We start from the raw sequence: 22,376 nt of genomic DNA, 5'->3' as shown, positions 1-22,376 counted from the left end.
GATTCCTAATTTATGTTGAAAATAAAGAACTCGTAGGAATGCTTTCACAAGATAGAGAAATCATTGATCAGGAGCCCAATGCAGCTGGAAAGAGAAGGAATGCCAACACATGAGAAAGGAAAGTACCCATCTTCAGATATAGACAGTAGATAGAAAGACTGCATTGTTAGTTGACAGAAGTCTTAATCTAGATTCTGTTTGACCAAAAGCAGTCAACAAGTGTCTGTAAACAATTAGAGTAGACTGATGCTTTACAGATAAGCTTGGGCAACAAAAAGGATGGTTCTGGACTAAAAATGAACAGCCTTTCCTCTCTCTGAATGTGTAATGGCAGGTAAGATTTCAGCACAATAAGAAGCATTGAAGTATATCTTCAGCAGGAATGTAAGGACATTAAAAAGTCTGATTCAGTAACTATGAGAAGACTAGCCAAGGCTTTCCCCTGGTGGTTTTCATAGCATATCAGAACTCCACTGATTCATATTTTAAAATCAGAAAGTTTAAACTCTTTAAGTCTCATTTTTCACATACTTTAAACCACTTTCTCAGATTTTTATACCTTGCATTTACATACCTTAAATCCCTTTCTTAGACATTCAAAATTTACATTGACTTTAAGGTGTCTGTTTCCAACATCCAGGCATTTAAACAGAGACAGATTGGTTTGAATACTGGGAGAAATGATTGACAAGCCAGTTCTTTTAAAGGAAAGAACGATAAAATGTAAACTATTAGGTATTAGTAGCTTCAGTTTGAATTTCATTTAAATCTAATTTTGTGAGATTAGATTTTTTCAGTGTGAAGCCAGCAAGGTAATATCTTCTTCAAAGGAAAATCTTGTATCTGTAGAAAAGAAAAAGGCCTGACTTTCATGTATGATATGGACTGACCATGAAGCTACAGCATTGTTCAGAGGAGCTGCCTAAAGTTTCATAACATCTGTTAAACTTTTATAATGACAACCTGCTATGAAAATGACAAGAGATCTGAGATGGGTAAATTTTAGCAGGAAGTATAATCCAAATGGCCTCTATACCAGTAAAAATGACAGAGATTTAATGGATACCTGGGCACCCAGTCTGGGATCCTCCATGGCATTTTCAAAGACTATGTAGGGACCAGAGGTTGACAGTCTTTGGATGCCAGAGAAAACACAATTGCCTTCAGCTGCCACACAAAGCATCATGAGCCTCCAAATATCAGACTTGTGCAGCCTGAGAGATTTTTTATGGATCAGGAACCTGGGAAAAATAACCAACCTTGGCCAGGCAGAGTAGAGCATTTAATTCAACAATGTCTATAGGTTGGGCAGAGATTTATTGTTGGGTAAAGCATGTGGCAATTCATGGTTCAATTGTTGATATAACCACAGTTGAAATATGATCAAAGTAAAGGCCATTTCTGCCTATCCTATTTTTGGATAGGCATGACAATTGACTCTAGATATCTGTTAGAAAATTCCTTTTTCATTAAATTCCTTAAATATATACTCAACAAAACTCTCTGAGGGCTTTGAGGTAGAGCATCTTATTTATTACCATATTTTTCACTTGAATATTTTTATTAATTAATTCAATTTACATATTTGTCATAGGCCCCACCAAATCTTCCCAATCCTACTCTGTCTCCCACATCCTCCTCCACTATTCTGCCTACTATCTGCACACTCTAGCCCCTGTAGCCTTATGATAACTGCATTTTTGTTCTTCCCCTGTGGTCTGTTAGGGCAGTTCCATCCGGGGAATGTGATCAAAAACAGAAAATGTAGTCCGTGTCCACTCAACTAACTAGTGGGACCACATGAAGCCTAATCAGCACATCAGCTATTTATATGTACAGGACCTAGGTTGAGGCCATGCATTGTCCTTGGTGGGTGCTTCAGAATCTGTAGGTTCCTCTGGGCCCTGATTGATTGGCCCTAATAATCTTCTTGTGGAGTTCCCACCACACAAATATAAATGAATAAATATACAGATATAACCAATTGAATCGATTTTAGTCTTTACTATTGCTTTTATGTGATTGGAAAAACATAAGCCCTCAGCTCAAATGGAAAAAAAAATTTCTTGAATAAATTTGAGAGTCTGTGAACATAATTTAGGTTATCCCAGATTCCATGATACAACGTGGAAGCAGCTCCATGCATTTTTCATAGTAATGTAATAAATAATGAAAACTATAAATCCAATACATCACTGGAAATCTCAGAGAGGATGTTGACAGCAAAATGGGACAAGGTATCATACAGGCTCAAGATGGCTATGTGATGTCATTCTTGTCTTTTAGATTGGCAAAACCCAGTAGTGTGCTGGGTTACTACATTCTAAAATGATTTTATTCATCAGATATAGGAGATCATCTTAACCGCAGAGATGTCAAGAAATCTCTACTCAGTGTACTACAGGTAGCCTGGGCTATGGTAATGAGCCTCTTAAACTACAACCTTGCAACATCTCCACAATGATTAAGTTTTTATAGCCAGTCTTTGCAGACACATCTCTTTTCAGGACTTTTCATTGATACATGTATACATTCATACAGTTAAATATTTAGTGTGGGAAAAGTCTTGGGGAAGAGTAATTCTCTTTCTCTCAGTTGTTACTAATTGCCTGCTTTTGCCCAATAGATTCTCTCTTAATATAACATCTAACCACAAATCTCAGATTAATGTAGTAGAACCAAATGGAATATCTTCCTGGTGATGGCAGGTCAGAAGGCAGACTTGTTACTTCAGTAGAACCCAGTGGACTTCAGGCTCATGATTTCTGTTAAGCTCCCTCTATTAGGGTCACTGAGACTCTTATCTACCAAAGGTTTTGAATGAAGCTTCTGATGACCCATCCCCAAGCACTGAAGGCTGTGTGTGACACAGTTCAACCAACCTACCTGCAACAAAGTTCCACTTTCTACCATTGTGAGCACTTTTTGTACTGTCTTAATGTACTTGGAGTTTTCCTTTCTTTTCTTTGCTACTTTAACTTACTACCCCCACCTTACCCAGGAAACTCTGCTCATTCATTTAATCTGCAAGCTTAGAGTAATACCTTTCCTTTATTGTTTTTCACTACTTTTTGAAATTTAGTAAAGATTTATTAATTTTTACATTATGTTTACAAGTGTTTTGCCTACATGTTTGTGTGTGTGCCACTTGTGTGCATGGTCCCTTTAGAGGCCAGTGGAGAACATGGATGCCCTAGAACTGGTGATACATATTATTGGAACCTAAAAGTGGCTACTATGACATGAATCAGTGTCATCTGCAAGAGCATTGAGTAGTCATAATAAACCAGCCATTTCTCATGCCCCAAGAACACTTTTTTACACAGGTTAAATTATTTTTATTTCATGTACTTGAGTGTTTAATTTCTTGTATATGTGCATGGTGCCTAAAGATGCCAGAAGAGATCTTATGATCTGGAGCTACACATGGTTCCAAGGGCGTCCTGTGGGCACTGAGAATTAATGCTAGCTTTTATTCAAAGGGCCAGTGTGCCTTGATGCCTGGACATCTCTCTATCCCCCAAAGAGTCACTTTAAAACTACGAGTACAAATAAACAAACTTCTTAGAATGTTTACATGAGTTTGAAGTTGAATCATTACAAAATAAAAAGACATTGAGCTCTTATTCACATTCCTGGTGGACACCATAGTGACTCTTCCATATCCCAATGATATATCCCAATGAAAATATCCCAATGATTCCATGAACAGAAACATCATAAGCACCATTTAGTCAGCAGTCATAAGACACAGACAAGTGACACTTTATCCACACAATGCACAGCAACAAAATAATTACTAGATACAGTTTAATTTCTGAGAGTTTAGGAACCATTCCATGATATTCCTGAGTTGTCAGGGTCTTATTCACAACAGCTTTACATGTCACAGGCAAAGTTGAGGCCTAAGACCTCTATGTTCCTGAATTTGATAAAGACTCCCTGTGATAAATGAACTGACTATACTCATTGCTCTACCTCTATTTTTTTAGCTGGAGATGGAAAAACTATCAAATTTTGCTTACCTTATACTTTGCCATTGAGATCAATAAGGACTCACAACTGCTTCCCAATATGACCTTGGGTTTCCATGTCTACAATGCCTTTAATTCTAACAAAAGAACCTTGGAGGTCCCTCTGAGGTCATTGTCTGGAAGGAGTGATTATATCCCTAACTACAAATGCAAAACACAACATAAAGCTCTAGGAATCATTTCAGGCACCAGGCCGGGATTTTCTGCTGCTATTGGAACACTTTTGGAGCTCTACAAAGTCCCACAAGTAAGTTAGAAAAGTATTTGAGTGTACAATCACATAGGAAAATATTAACAAGAGAAAAACCAAAACAAAAAGTGGTTTATGTTTACTGTATGCATATTTCAAATAGCAGTGAATGAATTGCTGTGATATTTCAATGATTAACAGTAGACAGAGTTTGGTGAAAAGCATGAGCAGTACATTCTGAGACTTTTGAAGCAGATCACTTAGTAGTATTCATGATTCTATCTCCAAATGCTGGCAAGGTGTATTGTGGATACTCAGGCTTTATTTGTTCACAAGTCAAACTGTAAAACACAAATACCTAACAATCTAGCATATAAATATCTCACAATTCATAGAGTTCTCAATATCTGACATAAGAAAATTGAAATTACAGGACATATAATTAACTTTGGAACAATCCTCAAGACCATCACCAGTGAAAATGTTCCAAGGAATTTTTATGATCTCATTCAGGATACTAGATCTCAGAAGAGCAGTCATAGAGAATACCTACATAGATATATTGCCACTTACTGACTTGCCAGTCTATACTGAAGCAAAGCATCTGTCATTACTACAAGGCATTCCTACAAACAGAGAAAACACTGGGTGAGTGTAAGTGTCAGGAATAACCAAGATTACAAAATTCACAGGGTAACTCTTATTGTTATCACTCAGTTTAACTATTCACAGAGTGAACCCATTTCCTCTCATAGGGTGATTATTCCAAATGCCTAGAAAATCAGTATCAATTTTTATTCTTCACTTCTTCAGGTCACATATGGGCCTTTTGATACTGAGCTTAGTGACAAAGATACATTCCCATCCCTTTATCAGATGTCTCCAAAAGACAGAGGTCTAACCCAGGGGGTTATCTCTTTATTGCAGTACTTTGGCTGGAATTGGGTGGGGCATTTTGTGGTTGATGATCTGAAAGGAAAAGAGTTCCTCTCTCACCTGAAAGCACAAATGGCATCAGAAGATATCTGTGTGGCTTTTACACAAACATTCCCTGGTTACTGGAAGCTAGGGTTAAAATATACTGTTGGTTTGGTGGACTTGAACCAACATACACAAGTAAATATACAGGTATTCTATGGTGATATAGATGACTTGCTGTTGTTCTGTAATGATAATCAAGTCATTTTAGCCAGAGGGAAGGTGTGGATCATGGCAAAGCAACACTTAATATATTTACAGTCTGCAGCAGAGGAACATTACGTGCTAAAATTTTTTAGAGGAAGCATCTCATTTTCAAAGACAAGAACTATTCCTGGCATCAAGCACTTTCTTGAGGATCTTACACCCTCCCAGTACCCAGGAGATTTTTACTTCTCTAAATTCTGGATTGATAATTTTTTTGTGTTCACCTCCTGCTTTGCCATGTAAATATCCAAAATCCTGCCCAGCAAATATTTCCCTTAGGATTAAGCATGAAAAAATTGATATGATGACCATTTCTGAGCCCAGCTATTCCATATGGAATGCAGTGTATGCAGTTGCCCAAACCCTCCACAAAATGCTATTGAGCAAAACTGAAATGGGATCTAAAGAATACAGAAACACTGACTGGATTCTACCATGGCAGGTAAGCCTCACTCATAAACAGGGGAAGCACAAGGATCTTACATTATTAGTAATTTACTGTGGTCAAGCCAATAAAACATTTTCATATTATAATTAAAAGTATAAGTTAAAATGGAAAAGGTCCAATCAAACTGTATGTGTATATGTCTATGATTATCTTACATGATTTTGGGACTGAAAGCACTGATTTGAAGACAGTAAATTTTAATGTCATTTAACAAATCTTTTCCTAGTGTGAGATGAAATTTTGTAAGATATAGATGTAATCAGTGTAAAAATAAAGCATGTTCAATAATCAAAATTTATGTGCTTTCATGGAATATGAGTGCCATAGGATACAGACATAGTGATCATATCCAAAGCTGCAATTTCACTTAAAATGCAATTTATTTTCATAACACAAGATGATAGGAAGAACTTTTTGTGTAAAATAAATCACCTATACTAGAGTCATAAGTACTGAAAAGAAATTGCTTTTACAAATTATCCTTAATTGTGTAAAATGAAGGTAAAAGCAAACTGTGCTTCCATTCTTAAATGTTCAAGCACAAACACTGTTAATAAGCTGAGGCTATATCTCCATGTTTTAGTATAAATGGATGTTTTGGGGTTTTAAACCAAGGTAAAACCAAGACTCATCCTCACATATGAGCCTCGATGATCACCTTCAAATAGGTTATCATCAAGAAGATTATTGAACATGTCAATTGAATTTTATTTTATCAAAGATAGATAAATAAAAAAATAATTATGAATGCATAGTGTATATCCCTTGTATAGATAAGAGAATACCTAAGCCACAGTTCTTTATAACACAAGTTGTTATTAGGTAACACAACAATGAATATCATAAGTTGAAGTACTAACCCATTGTATTTGCTAGATATCTAATTAAGTCATGGTGGATGGATGACTCAGCAATTATAATCATATGCTGCTCATACAGGGTACCCGATTTTGGTTGTCAGCACAAATACAGTGACTCACAACTGTCTTTAACTGCAACTCCCAACACTCTGACACACACTTTTGCTCTCTGCAGGCATCAGGCATGTACTTTCTGTACACATATACATACATGTGGGCAGTAAACAAAAAGAAAAATAACACATATCTAGGGGCCTGAGGTGGCTCAGTGTTTAGAAGTATTTCTTGCTCTTGAAAATACCCATTCTCTTCTTGTCGTCTAGATAAAAGCTTACAACTGTCTGTAACTCTACTTCCCAGGGATCCAGGATCTTCTTTTGGCCTTCAGAGGCACCAGATATATTTGTAGCGCATATTGCCCCACATAGCTAAACATTTCTACTTGTGTTCAGTAATTCTTACCTTACTTTCATGGGAAGAACTGTTCATCTCACTAAAACAAGTGGAGGGGACATTTAAATAAACTAAGCCTTTTCAAAAACAAAGCCATGTTAAAGAGAGAGAGAGAGAGATAGAGAGAGAGAGAAAGAGAGAGAGAGAGAGAGAATGATTTCTCTTAAAGATAATCAACCAGTAATTTGTATGGGCCTCTCATCAAATGATGTCTCTCTTCAGTTACATCCATTTTTGAGGAAAATTAAAGTGACAAATGCTGCTGGAGATGAAATAAGCTTTGATGAAAACAAGAATGTTATGGAAATGTATGATATACAAAATTTTGTTGAACATACTAATCATAATTCATTATTAGTTAAAGTGGGAAAGTTTCTTTTCAAGAGTCCACAAGATCAAGGCTTTTTCATCAATGAAGTTGTGATTAAATGGCCAAGCAACTTCAATCAGGTCTGGAATTTTTCAATGTTTAATATGTAGAAAATATTTGTAAAGAGTTATTAAAATTATGTGATGTCTCTTTGAAATTTTAAAATATTTTTTAATTTCAGTTTACTTTCTTTATATCCCAAGGATGATCCCTCCATCCTCACCTCCCACTTTCTCTTTTCCCCTCTCTTCTGCTTTCTTTCTCCCATTCCCCCAGAAAAGGGGATCTCCCCTCTCACCATATCAACTCTCTCCAGCACATCATGTCACATCTGGACTGAGCATATCATCATCCACTGAAGCCCAGCAAGGCAGCCCTGCCAGGGGAAAGTGCTCCAATACTAGACAGTAGACCCTATGTTAGAAACAGGCCCCAATCCCAACTAATTTGCCAGGTGACCCACATGAAAAGCCAACTATTCATTGTCCACATATATGCAGAGGGCCTAGGTCCAGACCATGCATGCTACTCTTAGTTGGTGACTCAGTCTCTGCAAGCTCCCATGCATCTGAGTTAGCTGTCCCTGTTAGCCTTCTTGAAGAGATCCTGTCTCCTTCAGGTCCTTCCTACACTTCCACAAAACTCCTGGAGCTCTGCCTCATGCTTGGCTGCAAGTCCCAGCATCTCCACCCAGCTGCTGGGTAGAGCCTCCAAGACAACTGTTCGGTAAGGCTCTCTACTGTGTGGTGCGTTAAAGGTTGAGCCAATTACTTGTTGTACTTTCCCTCAATCTTTGTTCCCTCTCCATTGCCGAACTTCTTGTAGGCAGGGTAATTTTGGATCAATTTTTTTGATGTATTGTTTTCCCTTCACTTCACTAATCCTGCCTGGGTAGGAGGTGGTCACTTAAGGCTTCAAGTTTCCCTCCCTGTTAGGGGTCCCAGCTAGAGGCCCACTCATCCTCCTTGGAGCCTACCCTGCCACTGGACTCCATCTTGACAAAGAGATGACTCCATTTTTGTTCCCTCTTTTTCCCAGCCCTAGAATCTCCCACTGCAATTGTCCACACATCTCATCCCCACCTTTGTTTCGCTCCCAATTCCATCTCCTGTCTAGTTCCCACTTCATCTAGTTCTGATGTCTAATCTATTTCCTCCTCTGAGTATCATTCTGGCATCCTCACTTGGGTCCTCCTTACTTAGCTTCTTTGGGTCTGTGGATTGTAGTAAGGTTATCCTGTACTATAGGTCTAATATCTGCTTATAAGTGAGTGTATGCATGTGTGTATTTCTCTTCTGGTTTACCTCACTAGGGATGATATTTTTTCTTTCCATCCATTTGCTTGTAAATTTCTTGATTTCCTTATTTTTAACATCTGAGTACTGTTCCATTTTGTAAATGTAACACAATTTCTTTACCCATTTTTTTGGTTGAGGGACATCCAGTTTTTTTTTCCAGTTTCTGTTTTTTTTTTTTTTTTTTCAAAATATAGTTACTATGAATATAGCTGAGCAAATATCTGTGTTGTATGGTAGAGCATCTTTTGGATATATGCCCAAGAGTAGTATAGTATATCAGGGTCTTGAGGTAGAACTATTCCCAGTTTTTTTGAGAAAGTGCCAGCTTGATTTCCAGAGAGGATGTACAAGTTTCTACTCCCATCAGCAATGGAGGAGTGTTCCCTTTTCTTCACATCCTTGCAAGCATGTGTTGTCACGTGAGTTTTTATCTTAGTCATCCTTACTGGAGGAAAATGGAATCTTAAAGTCGTTTTGATTTGCATTTCTCTGGTGGCTAAGGCCATTGGGCATTTTTTTTTGGGGGTGCTTCTCAGCCATTTGAGATTCCTGTTGTGAATTTTCAGTTTACTTCTGTACCCCATGTTTTAATTGGATCATTTGATTTGTTGATGTTTGATTTCTTAAGTTCTTTGTGTATTTTGGATATTAGCCCTCTCTGTGATGTAGGGTTGATGAAGATCTTTTCCCAGTTTGCAGGTTGTCATACTGTTCTATTGACGTGCCCTTTGGTTTATAAAAGATTTTCAGTTTCATTAGCTCCCATTTATTAATTGTTGATCTTAGAGCCTGTGATATTGTGGTTCTGTTGTCTGCTATTCTAATGAGTTCCAGGCTTTTCCCCACATTGTCTTCTAATAGATTTTTGAGTCTGGCTTTATGTCAAGTTTTTTGAGCTACTTGGACTTGAGTTTGTGCAGGGAGATACATATGGGTCTATTTGCATTTTCTGCATGCAGTCATCCAGTTAGAAGTTCAATTTGGTTCTATTGACCAAAATGTTTCTGTGCCAATATCATGCAATTTTTATTACTATTTCTCTGTAGTATAGGTAGAACTCATGGATGTTGACACTACTTGAAGTTCTTTTATTGTACATAACTGTCTTGGCTATCCTTTGTGTTTTATATTTTCATATGAATTTAACGGTTGCTCTTGCCAAGTATCCAAACCATCGTGTGGGAAATTAATGGGAATTGTATTGAATATAGTGACGGCTTTTGGCAGGTTGGTCATTTTTTGTATGTTAATCTTACTGATTCAGGATCATGGGAGAACTGTCAGTCTTCTAAACTCTGCAGTTTCTTTTCTCAAAGACTTGAAGTTCTGGTCATACAGGCCTTTCAGTTGCTTGGTTGGAGTATTTTTAGCTACTGTGAAGTGTGTTGCTTCCCTGATTTCTCTCTCAGCCCCATTGTCACTTGCATATGGGAGGGCTACTGATGTTTTTTTTTGAGTTAATTTGGTATACAGGCAATTCTCTGACAGTGTCTAGTACCTGTAGGAATTCTCTGGTAAAATCTTGGGGGTCACTTATGTCAAATCATCGACAAACAGTGATACATTGACTTCTTCTCTCTCAATCTGCAGCCTTTCAATCTCCTTTCTATTGCTCTAGGTAGAAAACCAAGTACTATATTGATGGGTTATGGTGTGATAGGCAGCCTTGTTTGTCCCAGATTTTAGTGGAAATGCTTGAAGCTTTTGTCCATTTAACTTGATGCTAGCTATTGCCTTGCTGTATGTTGCCCTTATTGTGTCTAGGTATGTGCCTTATTTCCCTGATTGTGTGATGTCTCTTTGAAATTTTAAAATAATTGTTATATGCTGTTCTTAGTTGTATTGTGATGGTGAGCTTGTGTGTGAGTGCTCATGATGTGAGCACATGTACCTGTTAGGGCCATAATCAACACTGGTTATCTTACTCAGTTGCTCTGCCTTTTATTTTCAAAATGGACATAGCTCTGAAACCTTCATGATTTTGATGTATTCAATCGACACCATTTCCTTGACTTTCTCACTGTCTTCAGGATCACAAAATTTGTATTATAGGAATATTTTCTACACCCAACTTTTCTTTCCATCCCTTCAGCATGATCAAATTCAGGTTCTCATGCTCATATGACAAGCATGCTAAACACTAAATCATCTGTTCAGTAGTATTTTATTACTTTAATTCAGAAATAAAATTCTATATTTCAAAATTATGTATATATACACATAAAAATACATAAAAAGAAACTAATTCCTCTAGCTAAAATTAAATGAATTAAATTTCAATGTGTGTTCATTCATGCTGCAGTGAATATATGAATTTTCATGGTTATATTGGTGTGTGTTTGTGTTTATATGTGTACACACACATGCATACAAACATATGTATAAATTCACATATTTTTATTATGCATGCATGCTCATGCTCAAGCATCCTTCCATTCATACAACTCATATTCAAGCATACCAATAGATTTACAAGGTTGTGAACTAGCATGAACAAGAAACAAATTTTGGATTTTGATACAAGACATTTCTGTAACCAATGTATATGTGCTGCCAGATATGTGTATCAGGAACTGAACTCATATTTCTCTGCAAGAGCAGTATGCACCCTTAACTCCTGAGATAGTTATCCAGAAGCAAATTACTGTTAATATATACATATTTATGAGACAGTAAATCCAAATCAAGGCATAAACAAGATCTAAGAAAAGATATAAATAGTTCATGTTCTACACAATTTTTAACATATAACAAACTAAGGTTGTGTTAGAAGTTTAGTAGTTAATGTGATTAACTAAGGTGCAACTAATTAAAATCCTATGTGATGAAGTCATTAATGTTTAAGAAAAAAGGCATAGAATTATTCCTAGCATTGGGATTCGAGGGTAAAAGTCACAGTAATAGATCAAAATTCACCAATGGACAAACCATCTTCCATGAGAAAATTGAACTTTCTTTTGCAGCTGAAACACTACATGACTGGAAATGTAAAGGTAGAAATAGATGAGTCAAGAGTGACTGGGTTTCTCTCTCACAGTCCAACCCTTCCATAACTCATATGATAAATGAGTTCTGGCTTGCTGCATCACAGGAGATAATATATGGATGTCATACACATTTCAAAAAGGCTAGGAAGAAGTGAGTCACAGTTTAGTCACCATACAGAGATGTTGAGCATTTAGTATTGGGAAGTGTGCTAAATTCAAATCTCCATTCTACACTCCCTTATTAAAATCTCTGAGTTCCTCGTGCATACATAGAATTTACAAAGAATATGTACATATAAGTTATTTAGCCTAAAGTATTTTAAATTAATGTACAATATTATGACCAGTTTTTCTGTGTTGCCCTCAGACTCCACAATCTGTATGTGCACAGAGCTGTGGTCCAGGGTTCTGGAAAGTTCCACAAGAAGAAAGACCCGTCTGCTGTTTGTCTTGTGTATTTTGTCCAGAGCGTCACATTTCCAACCAGACGGGTAGAAAACTAATACCTTTCCTCAAACTGCTTGGGAATGTAGAAGGAGAAAGCGAAGAAGTGACTATGGTGTTGGATTGCTGTGCTTTTCCCTATGTCTCTTTCACTTATCCCTTAATCCATTAGTAATTACTGATGTTGTCACACAATGTATGAATGTTTGAGTGGCAGTTCTCATGCTAATGTGTCATATTCAACCTACTTTAAAACCCTCCCTTTTGGTGCATGTAATGGCCATCTCAACTCTTGCAGTGACCCATGCTATAGGCTCCCCAGTGAATGTGAGAGCTCCAGTTGTCCAAGATAAAATTTTATTTCTGTAACAAAGAAAACCTAATGATTCCTGCCTAAAAATAACTCCATGAAAAATACATATGTGATTGTTTCTTCAATGCACAAAAAATGAAACTGCATTTGCAACAATTATAGTTGTCATTTTCAGTATCAACAATAGTAGAAAAAGCCAGTTTTTGTAAATATAAATATGGCTGCCTGTTTAGGATTATACTCAACTATGTGGTAGCATATACAAGTAACATCATATTGGAAAAGCAGGTTGTATTTTTTAATATACACACATAAGCAAAAATACAATATTTAATAAAAATAAGAATCCATGAATATGAGAGAGAATAAATATAAGGTGGGTCCAGAAGGGCTAGAGAGAAGAACAAGAAGAGATATAGTGAGGTAATTGTGTTATTTTTAAAATGAAAATTTTTATAAAAAGAATAAAAAGTCAGAAGGAATATACATTATAATGATGATAATCTACTATTTATTATATTCAAAAAAGACAACTTTTAGACAAATGGATAACGAACAGTACTTTTATGTTTTATTGACAACAATAAAATGTTGAAAGATTAATTAAATATTCATTATTTTCTAAGATCTAAGGCTACCATAGAATAAATTCTTGGCAGTGTGCTATATGACTTCAAGTACTCTGTTGAAGAGATATGGAGAGAGCAGGCAGCCTTGTCTTGTCTGTGATTTCAGTGGGATTGATTTGAGGTTCCCCCCATTTAATTTGATGTTATCTATAAGCTTGCTGTGAATTGCCTCTACTATGTTTAGGTATGTGCCTAAACATATTTAGTATTGGGAAGTGTGCTAACTTCAAATCTCCATTCTACACTCCCTGTAAAGTGTAGAAATACACTCCTGTATTTCTGATCTGTCCAAGCCTTTAAATATGAACTGGTGTTGGATTTTGTCAAATGCTTTTTTTTGACATGTAAGGAGATGATCAAGTGGTTCTTTTTCTTTCAGTTTGATTATATGGTAGATTACATTGATGGATTTCCATAGACTGAACACCATTACACGCCTGGAATGAAGCCTACTTGGTCATGTTGGATTATATCTTTAATGTGTTCATGGATTTGATTTTCAAGTATTATATTGAGTATTTTTTCATCAATCTTCATAAGGGTAATTGGTCTGAAGTTCTCTTTCTCTGTTCGGTCTTTGTGTGGTTTAGGTATCAAGGTGAATGTGGCCTCATAGAATGAGGTTGGTAATGTTCTTTCTGTTTATATTTTGTGGAACAGTTTGAAGGGTAGTGGTGTTAGCTCTTCTTTGAAAGTTTGGAAGAATTCTTCACTGAAACCAGCTAGCCCTGGGCTTTATTTTATTTTATTTTTTTGGATGGGAATTTTGCTGGCTGCTTCTATTTCCTTAGGGAAAATAGGACTATTTATTTACCTGATCTTCATTTCACATTGGTAAATGAAATCTATCATGAAAACTTTCCAATCCAAATAGGTTTTTAAATGTTAAGATATATAGGCTTTTGAAGTAAGATTTAATGATTCTTTTGATTTCCTTGGTGTCTACCTATGTCCCCCTTTTCATTCTTTATTTTGTTCATTTGGATAGTGTCTTTCTACCTTTTATTTACTTTGGCTAAGGATTTATCTATGTTGTTGATTTTCTCAAAGAACCAGCTCTTGTTTTTATTGAGTCTTTGAATTATTTTATTTTTAGCATATTGATTTTAGAAATGAGTTTTATTATTTTCAGCTTTCTACTCCTCTTGAATTTGTCTACATCTCATTGGGATTTTTTTTCTAGGTCTTTCAGGTGTGTCGTTAGATTGCTTGTATGAGATGTTTCAAATTTCCTTATAAAGGCACTGAGCGCTAAGAGGAAACTTCTTACTACTACTTGCAATGTGTCCCATAAGTTTGGGCATGTTGTGCCTTAATTTCCATTCAATTCTAGGAAACATTAAACTACTTTATTTCTTCCCTGACACCTGTCATTGAATAGAGATTTGTTCAGGTTCCATGTGGGTATGGGCCCTTTTGCTATTTCTGTCATTACTGAGATCCAGTTTTAGAACATGGTGGTGTAACTGGATACAATGGATTATTTTAGTCTACTTGAATCCATTGACTCTTGATTTGTGCCAGATCACATGGTTAATTTTGGAGAAGGTTTGTGGGGTGCTGAAAAGAATGTATATTCTTTTGTGTCTGGATAAAAAGTTCTGTAGAAATCTCTTATGTCCATTTGGTTCATAACCTCTGTAAGCTTCATTATTTCACTAGCTTCTATTTCAATGATCTGTCACTTGTTGAGAGAGAGTGGGTTGTTAACGTCTCCCACTATTAGTATGTTGGCACTGATGTGTTATTTCAGCTTTAATAATGTTTCTTTTACGAATTCAGGTGCCCTTGTATTTGGGTATAGTTGTTCAACATATTGAGGTTGTCATGATGGATTTTTCTTTGATGAGGATAAAGAATCCTTCCACATCTCTTTTGATTAATTTTGGAAGGAAGTCTATTTTATTAGATATTAGGATGGTACTGCCACTTTCTCCTTGGGTACATTTGATTGGCAAACATTTTTCCAGCACTTTACCACAAGGAAGTGTCTTATCTTTGTGACTGAAATGTTGTTTCTTGTATGCAGCTGAATGCTGGATCCTGTTTTTGTAACCATTCTGTTAGCATGTGTCTTTTTAGTGAATTGTTGAGTCCATTGATGTTGATACATATTAGTGACCAATGAATATTAATTCCTTTTATTTGTGGAGTTGGTTTGGATAGTGTGTTTGTGTGCTCCTTTTCTTTCAATTTTTTTTGTCATGACTTTTATATAGCCTATATTTCTTGGGTTTAGTTGACCTCATTGGGTTGGAGTTTTCCTTCTAGGAACTTTATTATGTATGTAGTACTTCACAGATACTGTTTAACCTTAATTTTGTCATGGAATATCTGTGTTGACTGTAAGTTTTACAGGGAATAGGAGTCTGGGTTGGTACCTGTAGTCTCTTAGTGTCTTCAGGACAACGTCCCACATCCTTTTGGCTTTCATATGCTCTGTTGAAAAGTCTGTTGTAATTCTGATTGGTCTGCCTTTATATTATACTTGATCTTTTTCCCTTGCTGCTTTTAATATACTTTTTCCTCATTGTGTAGACTTAGTGTTTTTATTATTATGTGGTACAAGAATTTTCTTTTCTGGTCTAGTCTATTTGGTGTTCTGTAAACCACATGTATGTTTATGGACATCTCTTCAGGTTTGGAAAATTTTCTTTTGTGACTTTATTGAAAATATATTCTGAACCTTGGAGCCTAGAATCATTTTTTAGTATATTCCTATTATTCTTAGGTTTCATCACTTCATGCTGTTCTTGATTACTTGGATATTTTGCATCAGGCATTTTCCATTGTTATGTTTGCTTTGAGGGATGTATCAGTTTCCTCAATTGTATCTTCAAAGCATGAGATTCTCTCCTTCACTTCTTGTATTCTGTTGGTGATGCTTATCTCTGCGGTGCTTGATCTCTTCTCTACGTATTCCATCTCCACAGATTTTTTTGGTTTGTGATTTCTTTATTGATTATAATTCCATTTTCAAGTCTTGAATAACTTTATTCATTTTCTACTCCTGTTTGGTTGTGGTTTTCTCTGTATGATGACCTCTCTTTATTAGGTTTTATTTACCTGTACTTCTTTGGGAGATTTGTTCTTTTCCTCTATATGCCTCTGACAACTGCATAAATAGAAACTGAAGGTCCTGTGTTTGAGTTGCATTAGAATATCCATTATTTTTTGGGGGGAGGGGTTATGGTGGAGCAATGATGTCATGGTTTTGGTTGGCTATGTTCTTATGCTGGCCTTTAGTCATCTGGTTGTCTGTAGCCTTAGCTGTTTCTTCCTGACACTCGCACCAAAGACTGGATATTTCTATCTTTTGAGTCTAGAGTAGTGTTCAGGAGATGAGAAATGTGTAGTGGCTCAAGAATGGGTGCTGGCAATTCAGATACCAGTGTCTTGAAGGGCAGTGTGTGGGCACACAAAGAGGTGTGGGCTGGAGAATTGAAGATCATTGGGTGTGCATGCACTGGCGCCCAGAAGTTCTGGGTGCAGGTGCTATTGTGGTCATGAGCATGGTATAGGAGAAGGTGTCCCAAAGGGCTCAAGGCACAATTGGCATCCTTGGAGTTCCTCTGAAGAAAGCTGGCTACAGCTACAGCTTGCAGGCTTGCCCAAAACTGTCCTCCTTGTTCTCAGATACCTCAGAGCTCTGCCATCTTGGATCCAGGAGCTGTGTGATTCTATTGTTCATTTGGTGCCCACAGGGTGACCAGAAGAACTGTCGTTTTGTGGCTAGGATGCTGTCCCAGGAATGCTAGCACTGCCCTCAGGGTAGTAAGAGGGATCCAAAGTCTGGCTACTAGAATGCAGAGTTCCTGGATCTGGAGGTCCAAACTCCCTGGAGTATATGGAAGGGCACGTTGTCTAAAATTTGCTACTCCTGGAGCCATGAGATCATATTGACTCTAATTCCTGGATGTCCTTTCCAGAACAGGAACCACCAAAGTTGACGCTCTGTATCTAGCCACCTGTCCACTTACTGAACTCATAATCTGAACCTCTATCTCTCAGATATGGTGCACAGTGGTCTCCACCATCTTGGATTCTCTTATTTTTTTTAAACTTGCATTCTTTCTTTCTTTCTTTTTTGAGGGGAGACTTTGTGAAAAATTGAATTTCTTCATGGGTATTTAGGTTGAATTATTGTTGAATTCATGTTTAAATCATGATTGCTTCACAAATCTAAAACTTATACACATAAAATGCACATATATTTGCATGAGCTTACTGGAATAGGGTATTTTTTTGGAATAGGGTATTTTTTAATGTTTCCTTTAAATATTCTAAATTTCTTTGGTTTCTGCAGTAATGTTTTTCTGTTGTTTCTGATTCTGTTAATTTGAGTCCTCTATTTCTTCCTTTGATTTACTTGAGACAAGTATCTGTTAATTTTGTTTATCTTCAGAAAGAGCTAGCTCTTCCTTTGTTTATTCTATGTATTGTTTTTTGTTTCTATCTCATTGATTTCTATTAAAATCTTTTTATTTCTTTTTAAATATATTCTTTATTTTGTTTATGTAATATTGCATCATCTGTTCACACCTCTCCTCCCAGTCTTTCCTTCTAACCTCACCTCCCAACCCATGTTTCACTCCTCCATTTCTTTATCAGAAAAAAGGAAGCCTCCAATGGATAGCAACCAGCCTTTTCATGTAGAGTTGCAAAAAGATTATGTACAATTTCTGCTATTGAGGTGACACACGGCAGTATAATTGTAGGAAAATGATCCAATGGCAGGCAAAAGAGACAGAGATTGCCTTTGTCTTGCTATTAGATGGCCCCCATGAAGACCAAGTAGAATGACTGTTACATATGTGCAGAGAGCCCAGATCTGTCTCATGCATCTTCTCTTGTTGGCAGTTCATTACTGTGAGATTGTATCAGGAGCCTTTCTGTGGGGCCATCCTCAGCAGGGAAAGGAGAGTTGGAGAGTCTTTGCATACAGGTTGCTCCACAGAGCAGAAGAGGGGACTGTGAGGGAAGGGAGTGAGTTAGGTGCGATGGTCAGGGGAATCTTGTTGCCGTCTTCTAAAATTCAGGATTTTCTGTGGCTCTAACTTACTATCAACAAGACACGTTTTTATTCAAGTTTCACAGTACAAACAGAGACTAATGATTATATAAGTGGTACAGAGTGGTTTTTTAGTTTATTCATCACATACTTAAAAAGTACAAACAAAACAGACTTAATTATTATTATTATTAGCTCTATAACTTTAATTTAAGGAATCTAAATAATGTCTCCTTCAAGAAAACACATTTAATATATGACAGTCTGCTTTTAGGCTGGTAGTTTTTGCAGTATGACCACAGTCCTGATAAACAGATAATACCTGATCTGGTCTTTCTATGAATAGCAAATACTAATAAATAACTCCCTTTATTATATATATCATCATCTATGCTATGAAGTAGGAAAATTTTGTTTTAGTCAGTCTATCATATTTACTGAATTTTATTCCATCAGGAGTGTATCCTCTATGGCCTCCTGTCTTTAAACTACATTTTCAGGGAGCTCTAAGCCTATAATAAAAAGATGTCTTAAATCTGTAACAGAATATCCTGTCCTGCCAAGGTTTTTATATTTTCTCTGTTTACCCTGAACCAATATACTGTTTACAGGCTGATACCCCAAGAAAATTCCTGTAATAATGGCCTCTCTTCCTATCTGCTTATCTGTGCTTAATGATCTCGAGGGCATAAAGATTTCCAAATAATGGATAAGTAAAGTCAAGTATAGGATTATCATAAAAAGACTCAAAACAATATTTTGTTGAAACAAACAAACAAACAAACAGAAATTGAATCAGTGCAGAAAGCCCCTAGTAATACAACACACAGAAAACAAACAAACAAAAAAAAAGAGTTAGAGACAGAAGAATATTGATTGGACATTCAGCTCAGCTTTGCTGGAATTTTGTCAATTAGCTGTGCTGGCTTCATGAGTCTCACCATTCCAGTTAATATGGTTCTGAATTTCCTCATTTCTGATTTAATGATTGATACATATAGACCTACTGTATGTCATATAGAGCACTGTTTTAGTCTTCAAAAGATCACTAGAAGAACAAGAATGAATATTAGAACAATTCCCAGGATTAATCTGGAACTTAATAATGAAAGACAATGGATCCTGTCCTGAGTCAAAGGATGTCAAAACTATAGATATTTATGGGCAACTTCCACAGCAGTTGATTTGAACCTATAGCTGCAATTGTTGATGCAACTGTTGTGTATTTACTACCAAATCAGAATTGTTCCATAGGTCATGGAGATGGTATCTAACTTATTCCATGTTCCCTGAGAAAAATTATATAGAAGCGGGGTAAAAATTATCCACTGAAACTGTGAGAAACAAGAAAAATGAGAAGAACCCATGATGGTGGAAACAAGGAAATGTATTTTTGTTCAAAATACAATGGATATATATATATATATATATATATATATATATATATATATATATATACTTAGAAACTCAATGTATTAAAAAACATTTGAAGGATTACTTGACAGTTTTACTTCATCTGAATATGAGTAATAAAGATATCAATGCCCTAGAGAAACAGTGATAAATTGTTAAGCAGAAAGATTATTATTAAATAAACAAGATAAACAGTAGAAATGGAAATTATAGAATTCATGACATTGGAAGCAGAATATGCAAGGCTTCATTGGAAAGCACTCTCATGAATTAAATGTGCAATGACTAAATAATTGCATTAGCTGAAATGTTGATTCACTTCTTCCCAAGAGATCAGCAGGAGTGCATGTCTTGCCCAAGTCAACAGTACATAAATCCTGAGAGAATCCAGTGCCTGGCCAAGATAGTGACCTTCCTGTCCTTTGAGGATCCTCTGGGCATGGCTCTGGCCTGCACAGCTCTGTTCTGCTCTGTTAGCACAACTGCAGTTTTGGGGATCTTTCTCAAACACCGAGAATCACCCATTGTTAAGGCCAATAACAGAACTCTCAGCTACATTATGCTCATCTCCATCCTCCTCTGCTTCCTCTGCTCCTTTTTCTTCATTGGCTGCCCAAACACAGCCTCTTGCATACTGCAACAAATAACATTTGCATTTGTGTTCACCTTGGCTATTTCCACCATTTTGGCAAAAACTATAACTGTAATTCTGGCCTTTAGAGTCATGAAACCTGAGAGAACAATGAGAAGGTTGTTTGTTTCAGGTGTCTATAATGCTGTTATCCCCATCTGTGTCCTGATCCAACTTATTCTCTCTGGAGTCTGGCTGGGAACTTCACCTCCCTATATTGACACAGATGTACACTCTGAAAATTCTCATGTCATCATTTTATGCAACAAGGGCTCAGTTACTGCTTTCTACTGTGTGTTGGCTTACTTGGGGACCCTAGCTCTAGGGAGCTTCACTATGGCATTTCTGGTAAAGAACCTGCCTGACACATTCAATGAGGCTAAGTTCCTGACATTCAGCATGCTGGTGTTTTGCAGTGTTTGGGTCACCTTCATCCCTGTCTACCAGAGTACCAAGGGCAAAGCCATGGTAGCTGTGGAGGTTTTCTCTATCTTGGCCTCCAGTGCAGGGCTGCTGGGGTGCTTCTTTTTGCCAAAGTGCTACATTATTCTCTTAAGACCTGATAAAAACTCTTTGAGATGTATTAAAAACAAAAATAGCAAATAAAATTGATACATTAGTTTTCTAATAAAATCCATTAGTATACTGAAATTAAATTACCCACTTTTAAATAACTTTTTCTGAAATGTATATTTAAACAAAAATAAGAGTCCCTCACTTTGTCTCACAATCACAGACATTCTATTTCAGAAAAGAAACTGCTCCTAAAAACACATTTTAGTAAGTTATGCAAATTAATTATTAACTTGTGGAAATATACATATTCAAAATGTAATTACATGATAGTAATTGAGATAAATAGTACATGAACTAATTACTTGTTCACTGTTATTTTGGGGAGTATAGCAGGGTTTTGTGTGGTATTTGAGATTCTTTTATAGAACAGGCAATAAAATCATTCTCTAGAAAGGGGAGGGCTTTTAAAACAGTTTGAGACATTCTAGAAATTAGTGTCGAGAATTTTCTAAAAGTAAAAAAAATTAAATCTACTACCTGCTTCTGCTCTCTTTTCCTAGACATATGTAAAAATGACTCAACATCCCACTCTAGAAATGTGCTCTCAGTCACCTTCATTGCTATTCTATTCAAAATAGGTAGGAAATGAAAACTCATAAATATCTTTAACATAATAAATGGATAATAAAAATATCATCCACATAATAGATGTAAGTAGAAAAATTATAATTTAGGTAACCCATATTAAGAAGACAAATATCTCTCATTCTCTACACTGGGGCATCTAACTCCAAATGTTCAAATGTGTGTATTCACGATGGAATAACTGTGGAAACAAGAAAACATGGTGGGCAAGCAATACAATGGCAGGGAAAAGGTCATCTGATTGGAATAATGTGTGGGAGTTATTCTAAATATGAAGTTGGATAAATATAAATTAAGGAAGGGAATGAAATAACAGTAAATATTTATAAGAGTTTTAAGCAATCATACTGTGAATCATCTATATAAAATTTTTACAATACATGTAAGTCTATGCATGAATATAAACATGATGCAACCTAAATATTTTTTTTAAAATTTTCATCAATTACACTTTATTCATTCTGCATCCCCCCATAAGCCCCTCCCTCCTCCCCTACCAATCCCACCCTCCCTCCTCCCTCTGCTTGCATGCCACTCCCCAAGTCAACTAATAGGTGAGGTTCTCCTCTCCTTTCTGATCTTAGTCTGTCAGTTCACATCAAAAGTGGCTGTATTGTCCTCTACTATGGCCTGGTAAGGCTGCTCCCCGCCAGAGGGAGGTGATCAAAGAGCAGGCCAATCAGATTATGTCAGAGGCAGTCCCTCTTCACATTACTATGTAACCCAATTGGACTCTGAACTGCCCTGGGCTACATCTGTGCAGGGGTTCTGGGTTATCTCCATGAATAGTCCTTGGTTGGAGTATGAGTCTCTGGGAAGTTCCCTGTGTTCAAATTTTCTTGTTCTGTTGCTCTCCTTGTGGAGACCCTGTCCTCTCCAGCTCTTACTATTTCCCAGTTCTTACCTAAAATTCCGTTCACCTGCCCAACAGTTGCCCATCCAGCTTAGC

At 36.5% G+C, this 22,376-nt stretch overlaps 1 pseudogene; it reads left to right on the top strand.

The window, feature by feature from the left end:
- Positions 1–22,376, top strand: part of LOC132650681 (zinc finger protein 160-like) — a 220,763-nt pseudogene that overhangs the window by 60,972 nt on the left and 137,415 nt on the right.

Source organism: Meriones unguiculatus (genome assembly GCF_030254825.1).
Source record: "Meriones unguiculatus strain TT.TT164.6M chromosome 13 unlocalized genomic scaffold, Bangor_MerUng_6.1 Chr13_unordered_Scaffold_28, whole genome shotgun sequence".
Taxonomy (NCBI): domain Eukaryota; kingdom Metazoa; phylum Chordata; class Mammalia; order Rodentia; family Muridae; genus Meriones; species Meriones unguiculatus.
Note: the sequence above shows the minus strand (reverse complement) of the source record. Positions and strands in the feature narration are given on the sequence as shown.